The sequence below is a fragment of the Schistocerca serialis genome, chromosome 9 (genome assembly GCF_023864345.2).
Source record: "Schistocerca serialis cubense isolate TAMUIC-IGC-003099 chromosome 9, iqSchSeri2.2, whole genome shotgun sequence".
Taxonomy (NCBI): domain Eukaryota; kingdom Metazoa; phylum Arthropoda; class Insecta; order Orthoptera; family Acrididae; genus Schistocerca; species Schistocerca serialis.
This window is the reverse complement of record NC_064646.1, coordinates 472,751,494-472,765,668: the sequence shown is the minus strand read 5'-3', so window position 1 is coordinate 472,765,668 and position 14,175 is coordinate 472,751,494. Positions and strand designations below refer to the sequence as shown.

Genomic DNA, 14,175 nt, shown 5'->3' with positions numbered 1-14,175 from the left:
TCATGTGGATGACCTGACACTTTTCGTTATTTAGGGCCAACTGCCACTTTTTGAACCATTCAGATATGTTTTCTAAATCGTTTTGCAGTTTTTGATCTTCTGATGACTTTATTAGTCGATAAACGACAGCGTCATCTGCAAACAACCGAAGACGGCTGCTCAGATTGTCTCCCAAATCGTTTATATAGATAAGGAACAGCAAAGGGCCTATGAGACTACCTCGGGGAACGCCAGATATCACTTCTGTTTTACTCGATGACTTTCCGTCAGTTACTACGAACTGTGACCTCTCTGACGGGAAATCACAAATCCAGTCACCTAACTGAGACGATATTCCATAAGCACGCAATTTCACTACGAGCCGCTTGTGTGGTACAGTGTCAAAAGCCTTCCTGAAATCCAGAAATACGGAATCGATCTGAAATCCCTTGTCAATAGCAATCAAAACTTCATGTGAATAAAGATACTAGTTGTGTTTCATAGGAACGATGTTTTCTAAACCCATGTTGCCTGTGTGTCAATAGACAGTTTTCTTCGAGGTAATTCATAATGTTCGAACACAATATATGTTCTAAAATCCTGCTACATATCGACGTTAACGATATGGGCCTGTAATTAAGTGGAGTACTAATACGACGCCGGCACGGTAGCTCAGCGTGTTCGGTTAGAGGGTTAGCTGCCCTCTGTAATAAAAAAAAAAAAAAAATAAAAATAAAAAAAAAACTGAGTTGATGGATCAACGACGAACTGAAACGCGTGTCTTGCGACGTCCGCCCCGAGTAGATGAAACGAACGAAAACGAACAAAATGTTAAAAGAAAAAAAAAGTCGGGTGGTAACGTGCTTGCCTCCCATGCAGCGGGTCCGGGTTCGACTCTCGGCCGGTTTGGAAATTTTGTCCGCTCGTGGACTGGGTTTTGTGTTGTCCTCATCATCATTTCATCCTTGTCATCGGCCGCAAGTCGCCCAATGTGGCGCCGACTGAAATAAGACTTGCACTTGGCGACCGAACCCGAATGGGACATCCAAGCAAACAGTGCCATACGATCATTTCATTTCGTTGTCCTCACCTATATGTAACATTTAGGGTAACTGTATCTGGTACCTGTTCTCGTTATATTTCACGTGAAATTCTAAAATATCGATTTCACGTCGATTTTGTACTTTTCTATACACTGTGGCGTAATATTTTGATAAAATATTGTAGATATTTCCTGTAATTTTTGACAGATCACACCATAACATATCTACGGTGTGAACTATCACAATTTACAGGGAACACCTACAATATTATATTAAAATATTACGCGACACTGTATAAAACAGTACAAAATCGACGTGAAATCGATATTTTAGTATTTCACGTGAAATATAACAGCAGTCACACCAGATGAAACTTTCTGGCAGATTAAAACTGTGTGCCGGACCGAGACTCGAACTCTACCAGAGCCCGCGAAAGGCAAAGGTCCCGAGTTCGAGTCTCGGTCCGGCACACAGTTTTAATCTGCCAGGAAGTTTCATATCAGCGCACACTCCGCTGCAGAGTGAAAATCTCATTCCAGTCACACCAGATGTTACATAAACGTCAGGACAACGTAGACATACTTGAAAATGGAAACGTACTTTAACTTTTTGTGCATCGCATTCTCTGAGGTGGCGTTTGGGGACCAGACCAGTATTTGCCTAGACGATCGCGGGAAACCGCTAAAGCCACACTTGGCCTGCCAGCTGTACCAGACAGACGGTCCTTAATAGACCGCGCGTGTTCGATCTGGGTTTTGTTCACATCCCTAACACGTATGCTAGCACACTGCGCGTCGCACTGTACGAACAGGTAGGCAGTGTTCAAGAGCAAAGTGCGGAAATCAAGTAAATGTAACAAACGAAGTAGCCCGGATCGAATGGCTAGAACCGTGCAAAGGAGACGTGACTGTTCCATCTCTCATCAGCGTAATTAATGTGTAAATTGTGTGCTTGTGGACAACGCATATTTGAAAGTTAAGGACTCTAAAAACTACACTTGCATGCAAAAAGGTAGACCGTAAACAGGCATTTAAGGCCGGCAGATTCACTGGAGCCCGAAATGAGGTATTATTTGACAAAGGATCGAATACTTAATTGCAACAGTACAACAGTACATGTTACAAATGCAGTATTCATAGAGTATTATTTTGTTACACTGGAGTTGCTCTACTGTGAGTGAGTCCCGTATTCGTCATTCAGATGCAACCGAGGCCCACGAGAAAGATAGGCCGCGGCGGGTACGTCACGAGGGGAAGCCTTAGCTTGCTCACTCGCGCAGTCCAGCAGCCTAACTGAGTTTCTAAAGGTGTTAACTCGTAATTGGTTATTTACCTACTAACGAGAATTACATCTTCTACATGAATCTGCTATTACGGAGTCTTAATGATTATTAGCACTACAACAAAATACACAACTTTGCTGAATGCTTTACTTTAAGATCCGTGCTATACATAAATGGTAAGAAGGCCTGTTTATACCATTTAGTCTCTCCTACTTAACAGTGAGCATTTATGCAAGATCTGGTGCCTCATGCAACCGATAATCATTTTCGCATGATTTTAATTATATCGTACCCCGTACAGCCGTACCAAATTATTGGTACGCCTGTGGACTTCCGATCGTTCTGGGGCTAATAGACTCCTAATACTGGTTTCCAGCAGAAGATGCAAGTCTCGTTTGAACGTATACACCCAGTTAGGAGTTAACAGGTTCGGAAACTCATTTTGTCTGCTGAGTTGAGCGAGCGAGCTAGCTCGGACCTGCCTTTGTGACGTACACGTCGCCGCCTGACTTTCTGCAACTGTGTAGTCTGATTGAAGTTGTTAAAACGCACCGGAATGGAATAGTATGCAGATTTGATAGGGGTGACTTGTGGACATGATAAATCATTTTCTGTGTACCCGTGCTGCATTTGCAGAATATCGTAAGCCACAGTGATCACACGTCCACATTTTTGCACGACCTTTCCCAATACGCTGAGTTTTGATCACTTTATTAAAACTCCACACTTGGGTTTCGATAACGAATAAGGCAAGGACGCACAAGACGTCTATTTTGGGAAACATGACTCTTGTAAGTACCGTATTGCACGTGTTCGCATATATTATTTCAAACAAGTGTTCCGTCTCTAATGATCCCGATGTCGACGGCACGTTAAATCCTATATCTTCCTGCTTTCCTTCCTTCCTTCCTTCCTTCACACAGATGCTAAGCGTTTTGCCAAATAATATCTCATTTATGACTCTGCTGGTCGTAAAACCGTCTGTTTCGCAGTATTATGTCTTCAGTGACTTGGGCGTCTTCTAGTTCTCAAATTGATTAACCTGTGAACTTCAGCTGTACACAAACGCAGAGGTTTAAAAATATATGACCGTAACTGCCGGTAGAACAGATAAGTCTCCGTAGTTTAAAACAACTTTAATTCGGGGTTAGCCTTTCCCTCGTCAGTGTTAAGACTTCGAAATTAACTCTGACAATGAGCAATGAGTTTCGGACCGGTCTCGTAAACTGACACACGGCCGGGAGAACGGTGTGCTGACCATGTGCCCCTCCGTATCCGCATCCAGTGACGCCTGTGAACTGAGGATGACGCGGCGTCCGGTCGGTACCGTTGGGCCTTCATGGCCTGTTCGGGCGGAGTTTAGTCTTTTTTTTTTTTTAACGGCTTCGGATGAATAACGTCGAAACTCGGTGGGAAGACACGCAGTCGACAGTAAAGCCTGGAAATGGAAGGCACATTTGATATCCCTCCGAGTAAACGCTAGAGAGACTCGGGTGCTCCATTTCGTTCGTATGACGCGGTCTGAGCGTCAGTCTGGATTAGTTGTGCCTCTTAGCGATCAGAAGCAGCTGACGTTGATTCCGCAGGGCGCCTTTATGTATCTATGTCCGTACTCTGCAAGCCCACCCTACGGTGCTTGGCAGAGGGTCCTTCGTGAATCACTTGTCACTTTCCATTCACGAATGATGCGCGCTAAGAAAGACGGTTGGTAAACCTCTGTGTGAAGACGAGTCTGTCGATTTTCACGCTTTCTTTGCGGCATGTATCTACGAGAAAACAAGATATCTTCTATGAACGTGCGATCTCTGAATGTCATTAGTAAACCACAACGTAATTCACAACCTCGCGTTTCCAGAATGAGATTTTCACTCTGCAGCGGAGTGTGCGCTGATATGAAACTTCCTGGCAAATTAAAACTGTGTGCCCGACCGAGACTCGAACTCGGGACCTTTGCCTTTCGCGGGCAAGTGCTCTACCATCTGAGCTACCGAAGCACGACTCACGCCCGGTACTCACAGCTTTACTTCTGCCAGTATCTCGTCTCCTACCTTCCAAACTTTACAGAAGCTCTCCTGCGAACCTTGCAGAACTAGCACTCCTGAAAGAAAGGATACTGTGGAGACATGGCTTAGCCACAGCCTGGGGGATGTTTCCAGAATGAGATTTTCACTCTGCAGCGGAGTGTGCGCTGATATGAAACTTCCTGGCAGATTAAAACTGTGTGCCCGACCGAGACTCGAACTCGGGACCTTTGCCTTTCGCGGGCAAGTGCTCTACCATCTGAGCTACCGAAGCACGACTCACGCCCGGTACTTACCCGCGAAAGGCAAAGGTCGCGAGTTCGAGTCTCGGTCGGGCACACAGTTTTAATCTGCCAGGAAGTTTCGCTCTCGCGTTTGCTAAACGAAAGCCAGGCGAAGCGCGTTGCTCTGCTTCGTATCTTTTCTGTTTCCTCTACCAGACCCAACTCAAAATGGTTCGAGAATGAGGTGCAATACTTCAGTGTCGGTGGAACGAAGTTTTTGTAAGCTACCTCCTCTGCTGGTGGTTACATTCTTGAGGATTCTTCCAATGCATGTCTGGCATGTACCTTAACAATAGTGTTATGTGGTCTTTCCGCTTGAAATGGCTCTGTAAGCGTACTCGAAGATTATTTAATGACCCTGACTTACTAGTGTCTGTTCGGCAGTCGTGTAATTAGACACTAAAACCTGCTATTTGTTAAATGTGTTTTTCATTGTAGTCATAAATTAATTTTGAGATTGACACGGTAACTACATTTCAGTCTCAATAATGATACAGCTTTGGTCTAAGGTGTTTCTTTCCTTGATTACTCACGTTTGTTTATAATGAGCGTCCACTGCCAGTCGCTACTCAAAAGCATCGATTCTCCCTACGTTCTCCTCCATTTCTCGACCGGTATGGTATCTTATTGTATTGTATTGTATTTTATTTCATTGTAGGGATCTGGGGACCTAGAAACGACGGAGAGGCTTCGTCCCCACCATAGCCCTCAGTGGTTCACAATCCCACAAGCCACAGCAGTCCACCCACCTCACCGCCGCCCCACACCGAACCCAGGGTTATTGCGTGGTTCGGCCCCCAGTGGACCCCCCCAGGGAACGTCTCACACCAGACGAGTGTAACCCCTATGGTTGCGTGGTAGAGTAATTATGGTGAATGTGTACGTGGAGACAGTATTTGCGCAGCAATCGCCGACATAGTGTAACTGAGGCGGAATAAGGGGAACCAGCCCGCATTCGCCGAGGTAGATGGAAGCCCGCCCTACAAACGATCCACAGGCTGGCCGGCATACTGGACCTCGACACTAATCCGCCGGGCGAGTTCGTGCCGGGGACCGACACATCTTTCAGCTGTGTGTTAAGCCGTCGGCACACGGACCGTGCATCCATCCGAACGTTGAGCGTGCCGAGTTTCTGACGTCATAGCGTGGAATAGCACGTTCGGGAGTCTTTCCGAACGTGCAGAGCAATATCTAGCATGTCAGATATTCTGAGCATGCATCTGAGCGTTGACCAATGAGATGGCACAACACCACCTACGTCACATGCGCGCCATCTCCCCTGAGCACAAAGTTGTGAGGCGCCATATTCGCATTCATTTCAAGCCTACATGTATATATGCCGTTTCTGAGCACCAGCAAATTGAGAATCTTTGGAAAAACCGTTGTTAACTTTGTGATCCGTTGCACTAAAATAATGAGAAACATTATATTCGTGGCAAAATAATTATTGTAACTTGCGTATTATGAGAGTATACTATTTGAAGGCAGCAATACACTGAGGATGCACCCAAAACGCATAGTTCTTGGTACAATTTGTTATAATTAATTTTCAGTTAGTAACATATTTACTGTTGTGGCGTAACAAGCTTGCTACGCCACACTGGGAAGGGAGCCGAAAGAAAGGCATGCGTACACACACGCCGACTGGCGTCAAGTCTGGAACAGGATAACTATTGAATGGTAGCAAGAAAAGTACGTAGCTGCTTTATACTTAACTTTTATTCTTTGATGAATACAGCGTTCTTCTTGAGACATTTATACGATAACTCTCAAACTAGGTAAGGCTAAGGCGCCTTGCTAGGTCGTAGCCATGGACTTAGCAGAAGGCTATTCTAACTGGCTCTCGGCAAATGAGAGGAAGGCTTCGTCCGTATTGTCGCTAGCAATGTCGTCCGTACAACTGGGCGAGTGCTCTATCGTATATCGAGACCTGCCTTGTGGTGGCGCTCGGTCTGCGATCACACAGTGGCGACACGCGGGTCCGACATGTACTAAATGGACCGCGGCCGATTTAAGCTACCACCTAGCAAGTGTGGTGTCTGGCGGTGACACCACATTTACCATTAAAGCTTTCAGCAAGTGCTAAGATTGGTAAGATCCTAGGAATGGAAATTGACGTCAAATTATTGGTTTAGCGTGGTGAGTAGCGTCAGTGATATGTGAAATTTGTCTGTTTGGGCGGTGGTTCGCGACTACCCAGTACGTAAATTTTTTTCCCAACATTTGCATTTTTATTAGGTTCTGTTACTTTATTATTAGTTTAATATAAGTATACACTATAATTTTTGATGTTTTGTAAATATAAGTTCGCCTTTCTGTGGGTGTTCGATTGGCTTGATCTGCAGGACACCTTGCGCTACTTGTGTGAACCTATTTTTCTCCGCTTTCTTTTACGCTTCGCAATTCACGTGTTAGAAAGTTTCTGCTACTGGGTAGGAACAGTGATCAAGTAAGACTGATCTTAGAGTTTTACTAAAGTGTGGGAATGATGAAATAATGTTTATCTTATGTGAAGAAGTATTGCAAATTTGTATCGCACTGTTTGGAATGGAATTTTTATAAGCGTGTATCCTTACAAATTGGACATGGTACTTTCCTTTTCGTGGACAATGGAGGAAATGTGCGTTTTAATAGAGCTAATGTGGGAATTTTACGCACACCCGTTTAGTAAACTGAGTTACGAAGTAGAAACTTCCCGCAACTGCCGCCGGAGTGCGTTGCGATCGCGTGTTCCACGTTGGGGCCCACGTACCGAAAGCACAAGTCGCATCGTTCCTGAGCGTTCAGCAGCACGTTGAACTTGGCACGCTCAACGTTAACGATCGACAGCACGGTCCGTGTGCCGACGGCTTTAGACCGGACGGCTAACCGGGCGGGCTCTCAGCCAGTACTCAGCGTTGCGGCTTCGGCCTTCAAAATGGTCACCAGCAATCGTAGGATACTGTCAGCAGATGTGCTGATAGAGTGGAGCGGTTCGTGTCCGACGAATCTCTCTAACAGTTCTAAAGCGAATGCCCTGAAGTGCTCCTTTCATCTTAGGAATCGAGTTACAGTCACGAGGACCGTAATTGTGATGTGTGGTACTGGACTTCCCAACCCCATCGATCGAACAAATCAGTCACAGCTTGCGCCGATGCGACCAAGCATTGTCCTGCAAAATGATGGGCACGTCCTGCGGAAGGTGTCCCCGCTTCTAAGTTGGTCGCTCGCTGTGTTCCAAAAGTGAAGAGCTTAGAGAAAGACGCGGCGACATTTGGTGCACGACCGGCTCACCATCTAGCAGACGCAATCTGTGAGTGATTTCTTCGATCGGTGGGGCTGGCAAGTCCTGTACCACACATCACACTTCCGGACACAGGTCCTCGTGACCTCAACTCGGTTCCTCAGGGAGCGAGCACTTCATAGAAATCGCTTCAGAACTGTTAGAGAGCTTTTCGGACGACTGACCGCTCCACTCGAGCTATCAGCGCAGCTGGCAGTGCTCAGGCTACACCACAACTTCCACATCTCCGACAACGGGCTATACACATTGTTGCAGACTAAAACTTTGAAACAAGTTTCTATTTTGTATAATTTTTAAATAAAGAGTTTACAGTGTTAAAGTTCCAACTCTCGTACAGCAGTACTATCAGTGAACAACGTCATGCAGCTTCCGATTTTGTCCACTAGGTGACAGTTATTAAACTACATGAAAAAAACGTAAATTAGCTGGAAACTACGGCGTGGACACACTTTATCCAAAATGTAAACGCCACTATACATATCCAGATTTAGGTTATGACATGTTCGATATGCCTGCTATCATTGGCGATGATGTGGCGCAGACGAATTCTGCATGACTCGCTGAACATCGATGCCGTCGATGAGCCCCTGAACAGCTATTGTCTGCTGAGCGATAGTTTTTGGGGTTATTGCTGTACACCTTGTCCTTAATATGGCCCCACAAAAAAGGAGTCGCATGTGTTCAGATCCGGAGAATACGGCGGGCAATCGAGATCAGTGATAATGGCCTCTGGGTACACCAGAGTGAGAATGCGGTCCCCAAAGTGTTCCTCCAGGACATCTCGCTCTCCTGCTTCGATGGGGTCGAGCTGCGTCTTGCATCAACCACATCTTGTCGAAATCAGGCTCACTTTGGATAATGGGGTGAAATCATCTTCCAACACTTTCACATACCTTTCGGTAGTCACCGTCCCATCAAGGAATATCGCACCGATTATTCCGTGACAGGACATTGTGCACCACACAGTCATCCGTTGAGGGTGAAGAGACTTCTTGATTGCGAAATGGCAATTCTCTGTCCTCCAAATTCGCTAATTTTGCTTATTGACCAATCGAAATGAAAGTGGGCTTCGTCGCTAAGCCAAACCGTACTGCGCATACTAATTCCCATCATGCCTCACGGCAATAGTGCAGTTTGAACGTCCTTACGCAAACCGTTCAGAAGTTATGACGCTTTTATTTCATATAGTTCAGTAATTGTCAGCATGTAAATACACAGTCTTGTGAACAGTAATGGCCCTGTAAAACTCACTTAGAGTACACGGGGTCTACTTTCACGCCTGCAGACTTCTGTCCGTTAAGGATGATTTGATTGCTTTGTGTTTATGGAGTTTGTGCTTTCACTTTTGTTTCACGCGTATGAAACACGAATCGGCTTTTCACACTGTATTACCGTACTGTATCGAGTAGAAAGATCATATAAAATTAATTGTTGGTAAGGCGGCTGCCAGGTTGAGATTCATTGGGAGAGTCCTTAGAAAATGTAGTCCATCAACAAAGGAGGCGGCTTACAATACACTCGTTCGACCTACACTTGAGTATTGCTCATCAGTGTGGGATTCGTACCAGGTCGGGGATACAGAAGATCTAAAGAAGAGCGGCGTGTTTCGTCACAGGGTAATTTGGTAAGCTTGATAGCGCTACGGAGATGTTTAGCAAATTCAAGTGGCAGACTCTGCAAGAGAGGCGCTCTGCATCGCGGTGTAGCTTGCTGTCCAGGTTTCGAGAGGGTGCGTTTCTGGATGAGGTATCGAATATATTGCTTCCCCCCTACTTATACCTCCCGAGGAGATCACGAATGTAAAATTAGAGAGATTAGAGCGCGCACGGAGACCCATCAGACAGTCGTTCTCCCCGCGAACCGTACGCGACTGGAACAGGAAAGGGAGGTAATGACAGTGACACGTAAAGTGCCCTCCGCCACACACCGTTGGGTGGCTTGCGGGGTATAAATGTAGATGTAGATGTATAAACACAGCCGTGTGACTTCCTGCAGTGGCGAAAGCGCTGGGCTTGTATTTGCAAGGAAGGCTTCGCGCCATTGTGATTGAGGCAAGTCATCGAAAATCGAAATAAATGTCAGGCGACTGCCGGGATCGTTCCTTGGAAGAGGCCCCGCCTGATTTCGCGGCTAACGCTAATGACGCCGTCGTCGACGCGGTTTCCCGTTCTTCACTTCCTCGGTTTCATTCAGGTATCAGGGTGGTAGCCCGCGTTGTCATTTGTTCAAACGAACGTCAGTGTGTGCGGTGCCAAAGTCCGCTGCGGGCGGCTGCAACGCTTCAAGGGAGTATCTGCCCTCGCAAACACTGCTGGCGGACAATGCTGCAGCGCCTGCTATCTAGCACTGTTATCAGCCAGCTCAGGCGCCGATACCATGTTAAACAGCGTCAGAGCAGAGGAAGGGAAACGAGAACCTATAAAGAGTGCGGTACAGCTAATCACTGTCCGTTACTTTCCTTGGAAAGACATGGGTTATCTACTTTCATGGTTTATCTACTTTCAAAAATTTATATCAGACACACTAGCTCTACCTTCGCTACGTATACAAGGGGCGTTCAGTAAGTAATGCCACACATTGTTTTCTGAAAGGTTGATTTTATTCAGGATTCCAATACACCGTATTATTCCCTACAAAACCCTACATTACAACAAAATCTATGTTCAGTACGACGGCCTTAGGTCACGTTAGTGGCAACGACCTATATGCCCGCTCTACTGGTCGACGTCGGAGCCAATGCCTTGCTGCGTCAATAACCACCCATTCCTTCCCGCAGAGTGCATCCTTCATTGCACAGATGGTCCTTTGTTACTCTTTACAGTCTTCTGTTAAGCATCAAGAAACACAGCCGACACACTCCTTTGAGTACCGTCAACTGCTGGACAAGTGTGTCAGCACTATCAACAGAGACAGCCTCTTGTGCAACGAGGTGTTTGATTGCGATCCGTCGATCACCTCGAACGAGTGTGTCCGCACGTTTCAACATAGCAGGAGTCACAGCAGCGGCCGGCCGGCACGAGGAAGATCTGACAGTTCGCGCGACCTTCTTGCGGTGATGAGACGCTCGCCCAACGACTCACCGTGCTTTTGCCACTGCCAGGTATGCGTCGACATTTTGCAAGCGCCCATGAATACCTGCGATGCTCTGGTTTTTCACCAAAAGAAACTCAGTAACAGCTCTATGCAAGGACCGATGGCGTTTGTAGTATGGTCCTTTCAACACCACAAACCAACCGCCAGCTCTCTAATCGGAACGCACCCCCGCTACAGATGCCTTTTGAAGGCTTCGTATAGCGCCGCCGCCGCCACCTACCGAAACTTCATGAAACTAAAGCGGGAATAGTACACGGTGTCCCACAACAAATTCTACTTTCTTCAACTGAAATTTGTCGAGAAAAAATGTTGCATTACTTGTTGAACGCCCCTCTTACCTGTGCGAGAACTTCGTGTCCACTGGTACAGAATTTTACTTGACACCCTTTGTGGTTTATCGAATACCTTGGAACATTTACTGTGTCCCAATGAAATGGACTACATCTAAGAATACGATCTGAGCGCTATCGACAGGCGATCTAAAGTTGATCGTATATTTCTAGATTTCCAGAACGCTTTTGATACTGTTCCTCACCAGCGAATTCTAATTAAATTTCGTGCTTGTTGGAGTATCTTCTCAGTTGTGTGTCTGGATTCGTGATTTCCTGTCGAGAAGGTCACAGCTGATAGCAATTGACAGGAAAACCAGTGACACCGATGCTGTATCTATGATTCCCCAAGACAGTGCTATAAACCCTCTGTCTCCTAAACAGTACATATGCGGTATCGGGAGTCTGAGTGTTTTTCATCTTTAATTTTGTTCGAAAGTCTGCTGAATTGCTACTGAAAACAACACTTATCAGAACAATGGGAATCGCCTAAGTTTAAAACTGGTGCTGAGCGTAAGGACGTGGATTCATTTTTTTTAATTTTTTTTCTCCTCCTCCGTTGACTGACCTTCAATTTGCGTAGTTTCTTAAAGAATATCACGGTAGCAATAACTTTTTCTGCTGTGCGTCGATATTGATCTCATTTTCTTAATATGAAAGATTATTCTATTGTTCTCACCGTCGATTCTTTGTGTGGTTGTACCTGACATGACCACAAAGAATACGTATAGTGTTTCCAGTTTCCGGAATGAAAGTACAACGTGGTTATAATTAAACTTTCGCTACTCGAGCGAGACCCCACTATCAAAATGGTGATAGGACACTGAAACTTTGTGCAAACATTTGTGAGGACGCACGGAATAGAAACAACGAGTAACCAATTGAAGGAGATACATTTAAATTTCCACATGAGAGGGCAACAGTTGTTAATTCCGTTCAGTGTTAACTTTCCGGGTTACAAACGGTGCTCAGTATGAGTACGAGCTGCTTCCGCGACAACCTGTAGGTTTGTACAGCACCATGCCGCCATTTGTTCTTGGCACTTCTCGAACGGTGGAACATGGAATGCACAGCTCTGTGCACTGCTTGAAGGTTGCACATGGCGTCCAACATTCTCAACCATGGTAACAGTACTGCAACGATTTGTGGCGCAATTGATCGTCGGCCCCTGCCAGGAGCGGTTCACAAATCGACGGTTAATTCGAACTTCCGAATCGTCGGCTAATCTCGTGGAGAGCAATGTTGAGTGTCTGCAACTGTAATGCCCACTGTTGCTTGTTTCAACTCTACGTCACCGTACCAGTACCGGCAACTAATGGCATGTCGCGACACTCTTGTTGTTGTTATGGTCTTCAGTCCTGATACTGGTTTGATGCAGCTCTCCATGCTACTCTATCCTGTGCAAGCTTCATCATCTTCCAGTACCTATTGCAACCTACATCCTTCTGAATCTGCTTAGTGTATTCATCTCTTGGTCTCTCTCTACGATTTTTACCCTCCACGCTGCCCTCCAATACTAAACTGGTGATCCCTTGATGCCTCAGAACATGTCCTACCAACCGATCCCTTCTTCTAGTCAAGTTGCGCCATAAACTTCTCTTCTTCCCAATCCTATTCAATACTTCCTCATTAGTTATGTGATCTACCCATCTAATGTTCAGCATTCTTCTGTAGCACCACATTTCGAAAGCTTCTATTCTCTTCTTGTCCAAACTATTTACCGTCCATGTTTCACTTCCATACATGGCTACACTCCATACAAATACTTTCAGAAACGACTTCCTGACACTTAAACCTATACTCGATGTTAACAAATTTCTCTTCTTCAGAAACGCTTTCCTTGTCATTGCCAGTCTACATTTTATATCCTCTCTACTTCGTCCATCATCAGTTATTTTGCTCCCCAAATAGCAAAACTCCTTTACTACTTTAAGTGTCTCATTTCCTAATCTAATTCCCTCAGCATCACCCGACTTAATTAGACTACATTCCATTATCCTTGTTTTGCTTTTGTTGATGTTCATCTTATATCCTCCTTTCAAGACACTATCCATTCCGTTCAACTGCTCTTCCAAGTCCTTTGCTGTCTCTGACAGAATTACAATGTCATCGACGAACCTCAAAGTTTTTATTTCTTCTCCATGGATTTTAATACCTACTCCAAATTTTTCTTTTGTTTCCTTCACTGGTTGCTCAATATACAGATTGAATAGCATCGGGGAGAGGCTACAATCCTGTCTCACTCCCTTCCCAACCACTGCTTCCCTTTGATGTCCCTCGACCCTTATAACTGCAATCTGGTTTCTGTAAATATTGTAAATAGCCTTTCGCTTCCTGTGTTTTACGCCTGCCACCTTCAAAATTTGAAAGAGGGTATTCCAGTCAACATTGTCAAAAACTTTCTCTAGGTCTACAAATGCTAGGAACGTAGGTTTGCCTTTCCTTAATCTAGCTTCTAAGATAAGTCGTAGGGTCAGTATTGCCTCACGTGTTCCGACACTAGAACAACGCAAATCCTGCAGCGCACAGTCTGAACATTATTCCTATATATTGGGTATCCACACGGTAAATAGTTTTCTGTTTGCACTAGCTCAAGTAGCCAAAGTTTAATTGTAGCCTCCCCTCCACTGCTCTAAGTTAAATACCTACTTGATTAAATGCGTATTTGATGTTCTTCTGTTACCTTTTATATGTTGAGCCTAGTACTCTTGTTGTTATTTCCGTTTTTCTGTTACAGCATCAGCTTCTGTTACGTTAAGTTAGTTGGGAAGTGCCGTAATTAAAACGCATGATTTCGTGGCATCCTTACTGCGGTATAGGCTGTTTGAACGTTTGCTACGGTCGTGTGAAGTCCTTGTAAC

General features: G+C 45.3%; 1 protein-coding gene across 3 annotated transcripts in view; it reads left to right on the top strand.

The window, feature by feature from the left end:
* LOC126418812 (copper-transporting ATPase 1) overlaps nt 1–14,175 on the top strand; it is a 515,583-nt gene that overhangs the window by 190,746 nt on the left and 310,662 nt on the right. The window lies entirely within an intron of this gene.